Source organism: Zootoca vivipara, chromosome 16, assembly GCF_965207765.1.
Source record: "Zootoca vivipara chromosome 16, rZooViv2.hap1.1, whole genome shotgun sequence".
Taxonomy (NCBI): domain Eukaryota; kingdom Metazoa; phylum Chordata; class Lepidosauria; order Squamata; family Lacertidae; genus Zootoca; species Zootoca vivipara.
In genome coordinates, this window is record NC_142599.1 from 40,139,356 (window position 1) to 40,151,750 (window position 12,395).

Genomic DNA, 12,395 nt, shown 5'->3' on the forward strand with positions numbered 1-12,395 from the left:
CCTTCTTATGGTCTTGGCACCAAAACTCCAGCCAGAAATTCAGCACAGAGTTTCATATACCTTTTTCCACATCAGTGCATAATATGCACATTTTGGTTTGCCTAATATAGCCACCTCTCTCTCTCATGTATTTTACACAATATTTATATTTTCACACGCACTACTCTTTGCCGTAGTGTATATGCATTTTTATACGCATTATTTGGCTGCACAATGACATTGCGAAATCCAGAGACATGCACATTTTGAAAGCTTGGTTGTGTTTCGACTTCCACCTTGTCACACACAGTGGGAATTAGGTAGTTAAATGGAAACTGAGTCAGTCAAATGGTTTTCCCACCCTGACTAGACACCCTTGTTTAAAGCAGGGTGTGTGGTTTCAACATTTTCACATTTTTATTTTTAAACCTTGCTGAAGTTGGACCAAATGTATTTCCTCCTTGATGAGCTGTTACAGCAACAGCCAATGGTGGTTGTCTTTCTCAAGAGACAATGGAGTGCAACTCAAGGGGGAAGTCAAATGGCTGCATTAGCGGGCGTGCTTCCAAGGGGCGTGTGACGTGGAGGGTGCCCTCCCAGGCGCGGGATATCTGCTCGGGTGCATGGAGCAGTGTGTGCGCCCTGCAGCTGAGGGCGGAGCGAACCACCCATGGGGGACATTTGGTGCGCCACCCGCCCGCAATTCCCAAGCCTCCTCCAGCTGTCAAAATGAAGGGGGAAGGGGGAAGTGCCACCGGCAAAGCAGCACAGTTCCCCACCTTCCCCCGATGGCTCGGGGTAGGCTTGGGAGTGATGGGCAGGCAGCGTGTCAAATGTCACCCCCCTCCCCTCAGCAAAGACACCCGGGGCGGCCCGCCCCCACTGCTAACCCCTTCCTCCGCCCCTGAGCCTGGGCAGTGCATAGGGAGGTCCTGGGCTGCCCAGATGACAAGACCCCTCCCCTTTCAGCCTCACTGATGTGATGCAAAGAAAGCAGAACAGAATGTTTGGCACCAGAAGGAGGCTGTCGGAAGGAAAAGTATAAGGCGCTGCCCAAATGGCTTAGGGACTCCACTTGTAGGGTTTACTCCTCTCTCTCTCTCTCTCTCTCTCTCTCTCTCTCTCTCTCTCTCTCTCTCTCTCTCTCTCATTTTATTAAGTTTTCTGTTTTCCATTTTAAAATACTCATTTCACACCCTTAAGATATCAACAACTTCCCTTCTTCTCTTTCCATGGCTCATTTTGCATACCATAAATCCCTGTCTATTTTACAAAAACTATACCATTCGGTATTCCATTATTGCATCCATCAAAACTTGATGATACTGTTGAATTTATCATAATGCTGCCAGCTGTACAGAATTATTTCCCATATATTCAATAAACGTTTTCCAAGCTTCTCTAAACACATGTTCTTCTTGTTCTCTTATTCTATATGTTAAGTCTGCAAGCTGCACATATTCAGTCAACTTAAGTTCCCATTCTTCTTTGGTTGGGAATCTCGCTCATTTTCAATTTTGGGGCTAATGAAACCCAGGCCACAGTAGCAACATACAACCTTTTTTGACACCTGGGAATTTCAGTCTGAATTATCCCCAACAGAAAGGACTCTGGCTTTTTTGGAAAAGTACTGTACTTTCAAACAACTTTTTTTCAATTCATTATGGATCATTTCCCAATTCTCTTTTACCCTTCTACAAGCCCACCACATATATGTTGGGTTTACTTCTTAGCCTTTTCTTCTCCTGAAGATATCCTGCACAGCAGCGGAGGTTGAGGCTCAAAAAACAGAAGGTTGGGAAGGGTTTGGGTTCGGCAGGAATGTCCTGTCGGGACACAGGCAGAAAAGCCTTGAGGCAGATGTTGCCCTAGGCAGTTCAGAAACTCATTATCTGTTTAGATGGAAATGCTTTGCCTTTGAATGTTTATACAGGTTCTAAATAACACAGAGGGTGCATGAGCCACACCACGGGGCTGGCAAATTAAACAGGAGCCAAGGATGCCGATCCCCAAATATCAATAAAACAAACTGACGGAGAGGACTGGTATCTTGGCTTTCCTATTAATATTTATACGGGATGCATTTGTGGCTTCCTCAAGCCCTGTATGGTAGTAGGCACATTCCAGGGAGGTTTCCTCTGCTGGTCATGTTGCTGTTGCTATGAAACACAGCCATTGCCATCATTGATGCTTTTGAATTATGGTGCTGGAGGAGACTCTTGAGAGTCCCATGGACTGCAAGAAGATCAAACCTATCCATTCTGAAGGAAATCAGCCCTGAGTGCTCACTGGAAGGACAGATCGTGAAGCTGAGGCTCCAATACTTTGGCCACCTCATGAGAAGAGACCCCGATGTTGGGAAAGATGGAGGGCAGAAGAAGAAGGGGGTGACAGAGGACGAGATGGTTGGACAATGTTCTCAAAGCTACCAACATGAGTTTGACCAAACTGCCGGAGGCAGTGGAAGACAGGAGCGCCTGGTGTGCTCTGGTCCATGGGGCCACAAAGAGTCAGACACAACTAATTTACTAAACAACAACAACAACAAACCTAGCTGGTGGCATTTGTTTAGGATTTAAGAACACCAGAAGTTGCATTATACCTATTCACATCAGCTCAGTCTTGCCCACATTGTATGGCAGCAGTTTTCGAGGGTTTCAGGAAGGAGTCTTTCCCCGGTTTTACTTGAGTTTGCAGAGAGTTGAACTTGGGACATTCTTTATGCTTCCAACTATGGTACTTCCCAGAAGAAGGCCACCCATGAGGTCAGTGGAGGCCCCAGGAGCAGCACCCTGGCTGGTGCCTCACCCACCCACACTTCCGACACCTCCGATGGCGCCGGCAGCAGTGCCAGCTTCTGGCAAGATCTCACCAAATCTTGTAAGATCTTGTGGAGCGTACACGACCTCATGGGATTTTTGCAAGATCTCACCAGAACCTGCCCTTTGTCACTGCTGCATGGCCCAGGTAAGGGAGGTGGTGGCTCTGTGGCCATGCAGTGGCCTAGCAGCACATTCTCGTTTCACCTCAGCTGGTACTTCCCTTAAATATAAAGCAAGATTCCAGTCCTCATGGTTCTGCACAAAGGGTCTGGTTAAATAGAGGACACGGGAAGTGGCCCTGAGTCAGACCATCGGTCCAGGCAGCTCAGTGCTGTCTCCAGTGACTGGCAGTGAGTCTTCAAACATGAGTATCTCTCAGCCTTAGTTGAAGATGCTGGAGACTGAATCTGGGGCGTTTCAGTTCACAAAACAATCTTCGTGTTAACAGTACATAACATATACCATATGGGGGAGAGGGAAAGTTGAGCCCACCTGCACTAGACATTTAAAGCAGTATCAATCCACTTTGAACAGTCATGGCCTCTCCCAGAGAATCCTGGGAACTCTGCTATGTTAAAGGTGCTGAGATTTGTCAGGAGACCCCACTATCCCCCTTCCAGAGTGGTTTAACAGTCAGTCCCTCTTCCCAGGGAATCTGGGAACTGTAGCTCTCTCAGGGAATAAGGGGTGGTCTCCTAACAACTCTCAGTACCCTCAACAAGCTACAGTTCCCAGGATTCTTTGGGGGGAAGCCATGACTGTTTCGTGATACTGCTTTAAACATATTCTTCTTCTTTGGTGATCTCTCGTAGCCGAGTCAGATTGTCTTCCATGAACACGGTTTTAGAAGTGGGTCCATAAGTGACTGTGGAGGCCAATTCTGGATCCACACGTCCTTCCACAGGGGGGGCTCTTAGGAGTTGGGGGCCTACATAACCAAGTCAGTAGTACATACAAGCTCTACATTTTCCTTGCCGGGGAAAAAAAATCCAACACTCTGCAGGTGATACCAGGAAGCAGATGATTGATGTTTGTGTGCTCCTAATTAAAGTGAGATGGAGCTGTGGATAATTGACATTACAACATGATAAAATGTTTCCTAATATAAAATGAGCAGTAAGCACCTTCAGGGCACCGTCAGCATCTCTGGGGAGCAAAGCTCATTCCAGTCCCAATAAGTGACATCACTGTGGCTTAAGGACATAATTAAATAGAGTGGCAGATATGCCAGGTCAAGCCTCTTGTTGCAGTATATCTTAGGAATGAAATACTCCTGAGGTATTCCTTTAAAAAATACTCCTTAATACTTCCTTAAGTGCACCTGAGCACTCCTGAGGTACTCCTTAAAAATCTCACGGATAGTCCTGAGGTATTCTTTGAAAGTCACTCTGAAATACTCCTCAGATACTCCCTTAAAGTACTCCCAAGAAACTCTTCAAAAACACTCCTTAATACTCCCAAGGAATTCTTTAAAAATACTCCTTAATACTCCTGAGGTGCTATTTAAAATACAGTGGTACCTCGGTTTAAGTACACAATTGGTTCTGGAAGTCTGTACTTAAACTGAAGCAAACTTTCCTATTGAAAGTAATGGAAAGTGGATTAATCCATTCCAGATGGTCTACGGAGTACTTAAACTGAAGCGTACTTAATCTGAAGTATGAGTGTAATTGGTTCTAGAAGTCCGTACTTAACCTGAAGCAAACTTTCCCATTGAAAGTAATGGAAAGTGGATTAATCCGTTAGAGACGGGTCCGCGGAGTACTTAAACTGAAAGTATTCAAACCGAAGCATACTTAAACCGAGGTATGACTGTACTCCCAAATACTCCTTTAAAAAAATAAAAATAAATGTTAGCTTTGGTCTCATGCTCCAGAAATACTCAGAGTACAGGCAACTCCCCGTCTGCACAGGTATTGCGTTCAGACACACCATGCACATCGTGGTCGGGGCAAGTGTAAACCCATTCTGCCACACCCCACCCCCATTCCACCCCCTTCCAGGGCCAAAAACGGTGTGTGCGCATTGGCAATTGTGTGCATGCCAAACACACACATATGGGGAGTTCCCTGTATTTGATTTCAGATTTATATTACATCAATATTCCTTATATTTATTACTCACTTTATGCAAAAGATAAAGTGACTTGATGAGATAAATACAGACAAATAACATCAATTAACAGCCACATACACACATACAGGGCCGGCCCTACGTATAGGCTGGGTGGCGCAGGGCACCATGGCACCGGCCTGCCAGGAGGGCGCCGCGAGCTGTGCCCGCCCGCTGGCCGGCCGGTCCGCCGGTCCGCCGCGCACCTGTGCGCTGCGCCCACCCACCCACCGCACTGGGAAACGGGGCGGGAGGGCGCCGGAGAGATCACGCTGTGCCTGCCCGCCCGCCCACTGCGCTGGGAAACGGGGCGGGAGGGTGCCGGAGAGATCCGGCGCACCATGGCGCGAGGGGCGCTTAAGACGGCCCTGCACACATAAAATGTGCTATGCAAAATTCTTCAACATGCTGTTCCAGTAACACAATTGGGAGAAAACTTACTTCACCCTACTAACAATTATTATTATTATTAATTATTATTATTATTAATTTATACCCCACCCTCCCTGGCCAGGGCCAGGCTCAGGGCAGCTAACACCAAATATAAATTACAATAAAACGTAATAGAAAACAACAAACAAACAAGCAGTTAATTAAAATACATCTTAAAATACAGCTTAAAATAGAGCTTAAAATGCAGCCTCATTTTAGTAGTAGCCCATGAATCAAGACCATAAAGGGAGGAAACATCAGATATTCACCCAAGCCACCTAACCATGCTGATCCTACATGGGGCAGCAAAAAAGCCAAGGGAAAATTTATATACCAAATCCCATATAAGGGGTCAGAGTGAGTCTAAGCTGAAGGCCAGCTCCGTCTTGCAGGCCCTGCAGAAAGATGTCAAATCCCGCAGGGCCCTGGTCTCTTGCGACAGAGTGTTCCACCATGTGTGGGCCAATGCTGAAAAGGCCCTGCCCCTAGTTGAGATCAATCTAACCTCCTTGAGGCTCGGGACCTCCAAAGTGTTGTTATTTATGGACCTTAAGGTCCTCTGCGGGGCATACCAGGGCAAATGAGCATTATAGTAAAGGCTGGCAAATTTTACCATATGCTGGAAATGACAGGCCTGGGAGAGTTGTTCTTGTGCTCAGATCCTGCTTGAGGGTTTCCTGCAGGCACCTGGTTGGCCACTGGGAGAACACGATCCTGGACTGGATGAGACTGGCTTGATCCAGAAGGGCTCTTCCTCTTATGTTCTCACCAAAGATTTTGGTAAGTGAAAATGTCTTAGCCTGGTGCCTAAGAGCTAACAATCACGGCACCATGCATGCTTCCCTGAGAAGGGTATGGCACAAAAGGGGGCCACCACTGAGAAGTCCAGTTCCATACCTCCCTTGGAGGGGACATGTGGAGAAGGGCTTCAGGTGATGAGCACAATATTCAGATCGGTTGATGTGGCAAGAGGCTTCCCTTGAGGCATCAGGGTCACATAAGGCCTTCTGGGTCAAACCCAGCACTTTGAATTGAGTCTGGAAACTAATTGAGCTCCATATCACACCCTCCCACTGTATTTTTTATTTTATTAGTTAGTACATGTATCTGCAAACAATAAAAAGAGAGACAGAGAAACCAATACATTAAATATGGTATAGAGTCATGTTCTTGCGATGATTGCTTATCTTCCATTGGCATTGCCTTAGCTAGCATTGTTATACATTAATATATGCATCATTTTAAAGATTCCTATTACTACTGATACATTAATACATGCAGTTACAACACAGAGGGAAGAGATGCATGGTTGGCTATTTCCCAGGCCTTTCTCGCTCCAAAAATGAATAAGCAGTGATAATCTCTTTATAGCAGGGGTCCCCAAAGCATTTAGGCCCATGGGTATATTGGGATTTTTGAGTTGGTAACTTCTCTCCCCAGCCCCCAGATCAGTCATGCTCTGAGACTCAGAGAGCAAAGGAACTGTTGCTCATTTTGGACTCACAGCTGTCCGTGGAGGCACAGGTCAATTCTGTGTCCAGGGCAGCTGTTTATCAGCTCCATCTGGTACGCAGGCTGAGACCCTACCTGCCCATGGACTGTCTTGCCAGAGTGGTGCATGCTCTAGTTATCTCTTGCTTGGACTACTGCAATGCGCTCTATGTGGGGCTACCTTTGAAGGTGACCCGGAAACTACAACTAACCCAGAATGCGGCAGCTAGACTGGTGACTGGGAGAGGCCGCCGAGACCACATAACACCGGTCTTGAAAGACCTACATTGACTCCCAGTACATTTCCAAGCACAGTTCAAAGTGTTGGTGCTGACCTTGAAAGCCCTTAAGGGCCTCAGCCCATTTTTGGGGGGTTATTGGGTTGTTGTTTTTATTTTGATTATGTATTTTGTGGTTTTATATTTTGATTTTATTCTGTGAACTGCCCTGACAACTCCTGATATAAGGACAGTATATAAATTCAATAAATTATTATTATTATTATTGTCAGTTAGTCTCCTGGATATTGTGCCAAAAGTCTGCAGAAGGTTTTCACTGAATAAGCTTGAAATATGGCCTGAGGAGAAAGCCAGTTTGGTGTAATGGTTAGAGGACTAGGACCTTCCAGGACTAGGACCTGGAAGACCAGGGTTCGAATCCCCACTCAGCTATGAAACTCACTAGGGGTGACCTTGGACCAGTCACTGCCTCTAATTCTAATTTACCTCACAGGCTTGTTGTGGGGATTAAGTGAGGAGGGGAAAGAATCATGTATACCACCTTCAGTTCCTTGGAGAAAAAGGTGGATTTGAAATGCAATGAAATAAAAAAAGTAAATCAGAACAGACTCGATTTGGGCGGGATAAGAAGCAGAATTGATTATTGCTCTGTGCCTGACCCATTTGAGTCACAAAAATCTGGGTTGGGTGGCAGGATGTTTGTATAGTATGTGGCTTTTGGGTAAACCACTTAGAACAGTAGCCATCTAAAAATAGTGCACTGATTAAACAGGGCAGCTAAAGTGATAAATCAGCAAGCTCCCTCGCAGATTAGAACAGATAAGGTTTTCCAAGGAGTAATCATGGAAAGTAAATTAAGGCAAGATGAATACGAATTATATTCTGCTGTGAATACAGAATGACTGAACCAAGCACTTTAAAACCTCAATGAATTAACTAGGTTTCTCTCTCTCTCTCTCTCTCTCTCTCTCTCTCTCTCTCTCTCTCTCTCTCTCTCTCTCTCTCTCTCTCTCTCACACACACACACACACACACACAATTTCATTTTAAAAAAGAGAGACTTAATTATATCCTGACTAATTGTGAAACTCTTTTTAATTAGCACTTTAAATGCCTAGTTGGATATATCTGATTTGAGCAAATTTGTACTGCATAGATTTGGCACATGTGAGTGTTGAGTGAAAGCTTTTTTTAAAACAACAACAACAACAGCAGCACACCTTGCCAGAAATACATAATGTTATTGCTGTTGTTCCATTCCTCTTTTGTCTTTTCTCCCAAGGAACTCAAGGTGGTGCACATGGCTTTCCCCATTTTATCCTTACAACAACCCTACAAGGTAGGTTAGACTGAGTGCCTGAGCCAAGGCCACACCAGCTGGGTGGGGCTTTGAGCCCTGGCTTCCCAGGTTCTAGTCCAACACACTAACTATAGTACATTGTTTATCTGAGTTATATACCAGGCTTCATCAAAAGATCTCCTGTAGACCCGAAGGAGCATCTCTACCCCCATAGTTCAGCTCAGACACAGAGGTCCTCCTCTGAGGGCCTTCTGGCAGTTCCCTCACTGTGAGAGATGAGGTTATAGGGAACCAGGCAGAGGGCCTTCTCAGTGGTGGCGCCCACCCTGTGGAACGCCCTCCCGTCAGAAGTCAAGGAGATGAGTAACTATATAACATTTAGGAAACATCTGAAGGCAGCCCTGTATAGGGAAGCTTTTTAAGGTTTAATGTTTCATTATGTTTTTATATGTGCTAGAAGCCACCCAGAGTGGCTGGGGCAACCCAGTCAGATGGGTGGTGTACAAATGATATATTATTATTACTATTACTATTACTATTCTGTTCTGTTCTGTTCTGGGAGGAACAGATCAGTTTATCCCCAGCCCTTGCCATGTTTGCAAGTGTTCATTAATAAATCCATATGGCTCCTTTGATCTTTAAGCACCTTTCTTCCTTGCAATGTTTGCTGTATGCGGAACCGGTTACCCTCCAAATGTTGTTGAACTCCAACTCTCGCCAGCCTTAGCATGGGCAAGGGGCAAGGGGGATGGGAGCTGGAGTCTAGCACCATCCGCAGAGCCACTGGGTTCCCCATCCCTGTCCTGGACATATGTCCCAACCAATCAGGGATCACATATTAAATGCACTTCCAGAGGTGTAAATCAGAAATGGGAAGTCCATCGTGTTGCGTCCCATCATGCTATCAGTGGCATCTTGGAGGAGACCCACTCAGGTGCTGGGTGGGGAGAGCCTGAGGGCAACTTAATCCATGACTTTGGGGCCAGATGGACAAAGGAGTGGACCTGATATAAAGCAGCTTCTCATGCTCCTATGCGTGTGAGCTTTTGGCTGTCCACTGTGGGAAACAGGATACTGGGCTAGACGGAGCTCCTTCAGCCCTGGAGGTATCCTGTCATTGTCTTCAGATGCAGAGATTGCTCATTAAATTCCAGTTTCTTAATGAATGACTGAAATGTCTCATCTTCTTTGAGGGCTTTTCGTTTGTTATCACCCCCCCCCCCCCGAGGATGGAATGTGCACCCCATTATCAGCTAACTACCGAGGAATTTAGTATCCTCCCAACTCCCCACTGCTGAACATTAGATAAAATCACATAATTGGCTCAATTTGGGAAGCACATTGGAAGCACACCAAAAATGTTGCATTTCCAAGATGTTTTCTGAATGAACTCAGAAGTTAATTACGTTTTGCACTTGTAGTGACAGCATCACAAGAGTGATGGGGTGATAACTGGAAAGCTCTTGGCCATGCATTGGTCAGGCCTACCGTCATAATTTTTGCGAGCATCCTCCTCTTCCTCCTCTGTGTTTCAGAGTTTCAGTGAAAAGCACTTATACTTTAAAATGGGCAGTAGGAATGTAGTTATCAGAGTCTTGGACTTGTACCAGGGAGACCAGTGGTTACATCCCCAATCCCCATGGTTGTGAAGCTCACTGGGTGTGGGGATTAAATGAGGAGGGTTCTGAAGAAGCATGCATTCCACACTGAGCTGCTTGGAAGAAAAGTTAGGAAAATATGCATCCCATCCATTCACCCATTCACCCATCAATTAATCAAATAAAACCAGGCGTAGGCAGAGATGGAGGAGAACATTAGATCCTGTCCAGAATTCTTCTCCCCAAAGTGCCTCACGAGGTGCCTTCAAGAAGCCTTCAAGGATAGCATGAAAGGAATAGCTCTTTCCACTCTGCCCCGTCACATTTTTTGAACACAGAGACTACATATAACCGTTGTGACTTGTGTTTTCTTTTTAAATGAAAGAAGTGGACACGCACTGGGAGGAACAAATCAGTTTATCCCCAGCCCTAGTGACTTTACCAAGTGTTCCTTCATCAATCCATCCCATGCCATTTATGGAATAATCTCTGAGATAGATGCGCCAGTCCTGAGAGCTAGGTTCTACTTCCACTGTCAGAGGCCGCATGCACCTGAACGCCAGCTGCCAAAAACCTCTGTAGGGGAGTGTTGCTGTTGTGCCCAGGCCCTCCTCGTGGGCTTCCTATTGGGACATCTGATTGGCCACTGGGAGAAGAAGATGCTGGGCCAGATGGTTCTTGGGCCAGACCCAGCTACAGTGGCGGGGGCTCTTGCAGTGATGGCTGCCAACTTGGATGACTTTAAAAGAGGAGAAGGCTATCAAAGTTCACGGAGGATAAGGCTATTGGCTCCCAACTCTGATGTTTTCCTGCCACGGATGGAGGCAGGATACTCTTGAATGCTAGCTATGGGGATTCACAAGTGGGGAGAGTTGTTGTGCTCAGGTGCTGCTTCTGGGATTCCCATTGGGGCTTATTTTGGTTGGCCACTGTGAGTAGATGGCGCAAGACCCGGTGGACCTTTGGTCTGATCCATCAGGGTGCTTCTTATGTCCATATGGGTGACAAGGAGAGAGGGGTTCTTGCCTCCTTGCCCTGCCTGTGGGCTTCCTGAAGAATCTGGTTGTCCAGTGTGAAAACTGGATGCTGGATTAGATGGGCCCTGGTCTCATCCTTATGTTCTTCAATCTGTACAAATACCTGTCCCTTCAAAGAGCTACAATTTCCAGAGTGGTTAAACAATCAATCCCTCTTCACCCCCCATTTGGGGGGGGGGGGAAGGCAGGATAATAATCATCATCATCCCAGTGTGTTTCCCGCAACTCCGCCCAACTCTATTTCCTTTGCCCCATAACATTCCATGGAATTCCCCTCCCCTCCCCAAAAAAGGAAGTTTGTTGTCATGTGTTAGCCCTTAAGATTGGGAGGTTTCCCTGAGTAAATAGCATCTCAAACAAGCAATTGGGAGATGTGTGGGAGGAATGCATGCTTCACCCCCTCGGGGTGCTTCATTTCCGGAACCCAATTGAACGAAACCATATAAAACCAGCTTGCTCTCTGTTGCTCCTGAACTGTCTCTCTTTGGCTTTTGGTTGGCAATCCATTTAGGTGAGTCTCTCGGCGCACTGTGTTGATTTGTATCCCCTGCTTCCATAGTTTATGGACTGTGTGAGGTGGCTTGGAGGAAGCGTTTGTGCTGCTGTGCTCGTGTTCCGCTTGCTTGTGGGCTTGCAGGTCGGCCGGCCACTGTGAGAACGGGATGGTGGGCTAGATGGGCCCCCTTTGGCCTGATTCGGCGGCAGGAGTCGTCTGATGCTCGTATGGAACCTCCAGGTCCAGAGACAGTCTACCTAGATTTCTAGGTTCTTTGGGGCATTTGGCTGCTGTGAGAACAGGAGGCTGGGCTATATCCTTCGGCCTGATCCAGCAGGGCTCTTCTGGTGCTCTTATTTACATCGAGGAAGGGCTTTTGCCTTCATGCCCTTCCTGTGGGCTTCCTGGAGGAATCTGATTGACCGCGGGATGGAGAAAAGGATGAGCCTTTGGTCAGGTGCAGCAAGGAGCTTCTTGTGTCCTTTGGAAGACCCGTAGCTGAATAGCAGGGCATAATCCTTTCCATTGCTCCCAGGTTCAACCCCTGACATATCCAGGCAGGCTCCTCTCTGAAACTCTGCAGAGGCACTGCCAATCAGGATAGACAAGAGTGAACTAGATGGACCAATGAGGAAACTCGGTATATAAGGAATCCTTTAACGTTCCCGTTTAAATCAGTCCTTTATTCAGAACCACGAGGACTGGGATCTTATTCTAGGGGTAGAGCAACTGGTTTTAGGTCCCACGTTCAATCCGCGGCATCTCCAGGAAGGGCTGGAAGCAACTCCTTGTCTGAAATCCCAGGAAGCTGCTGTCAGTCATTGTAGGCAAGGCTGAGGTTGGTGGGCTGGTGTAAGCAATTTCCTATGGGTGGCTTCTGAGTGACTTT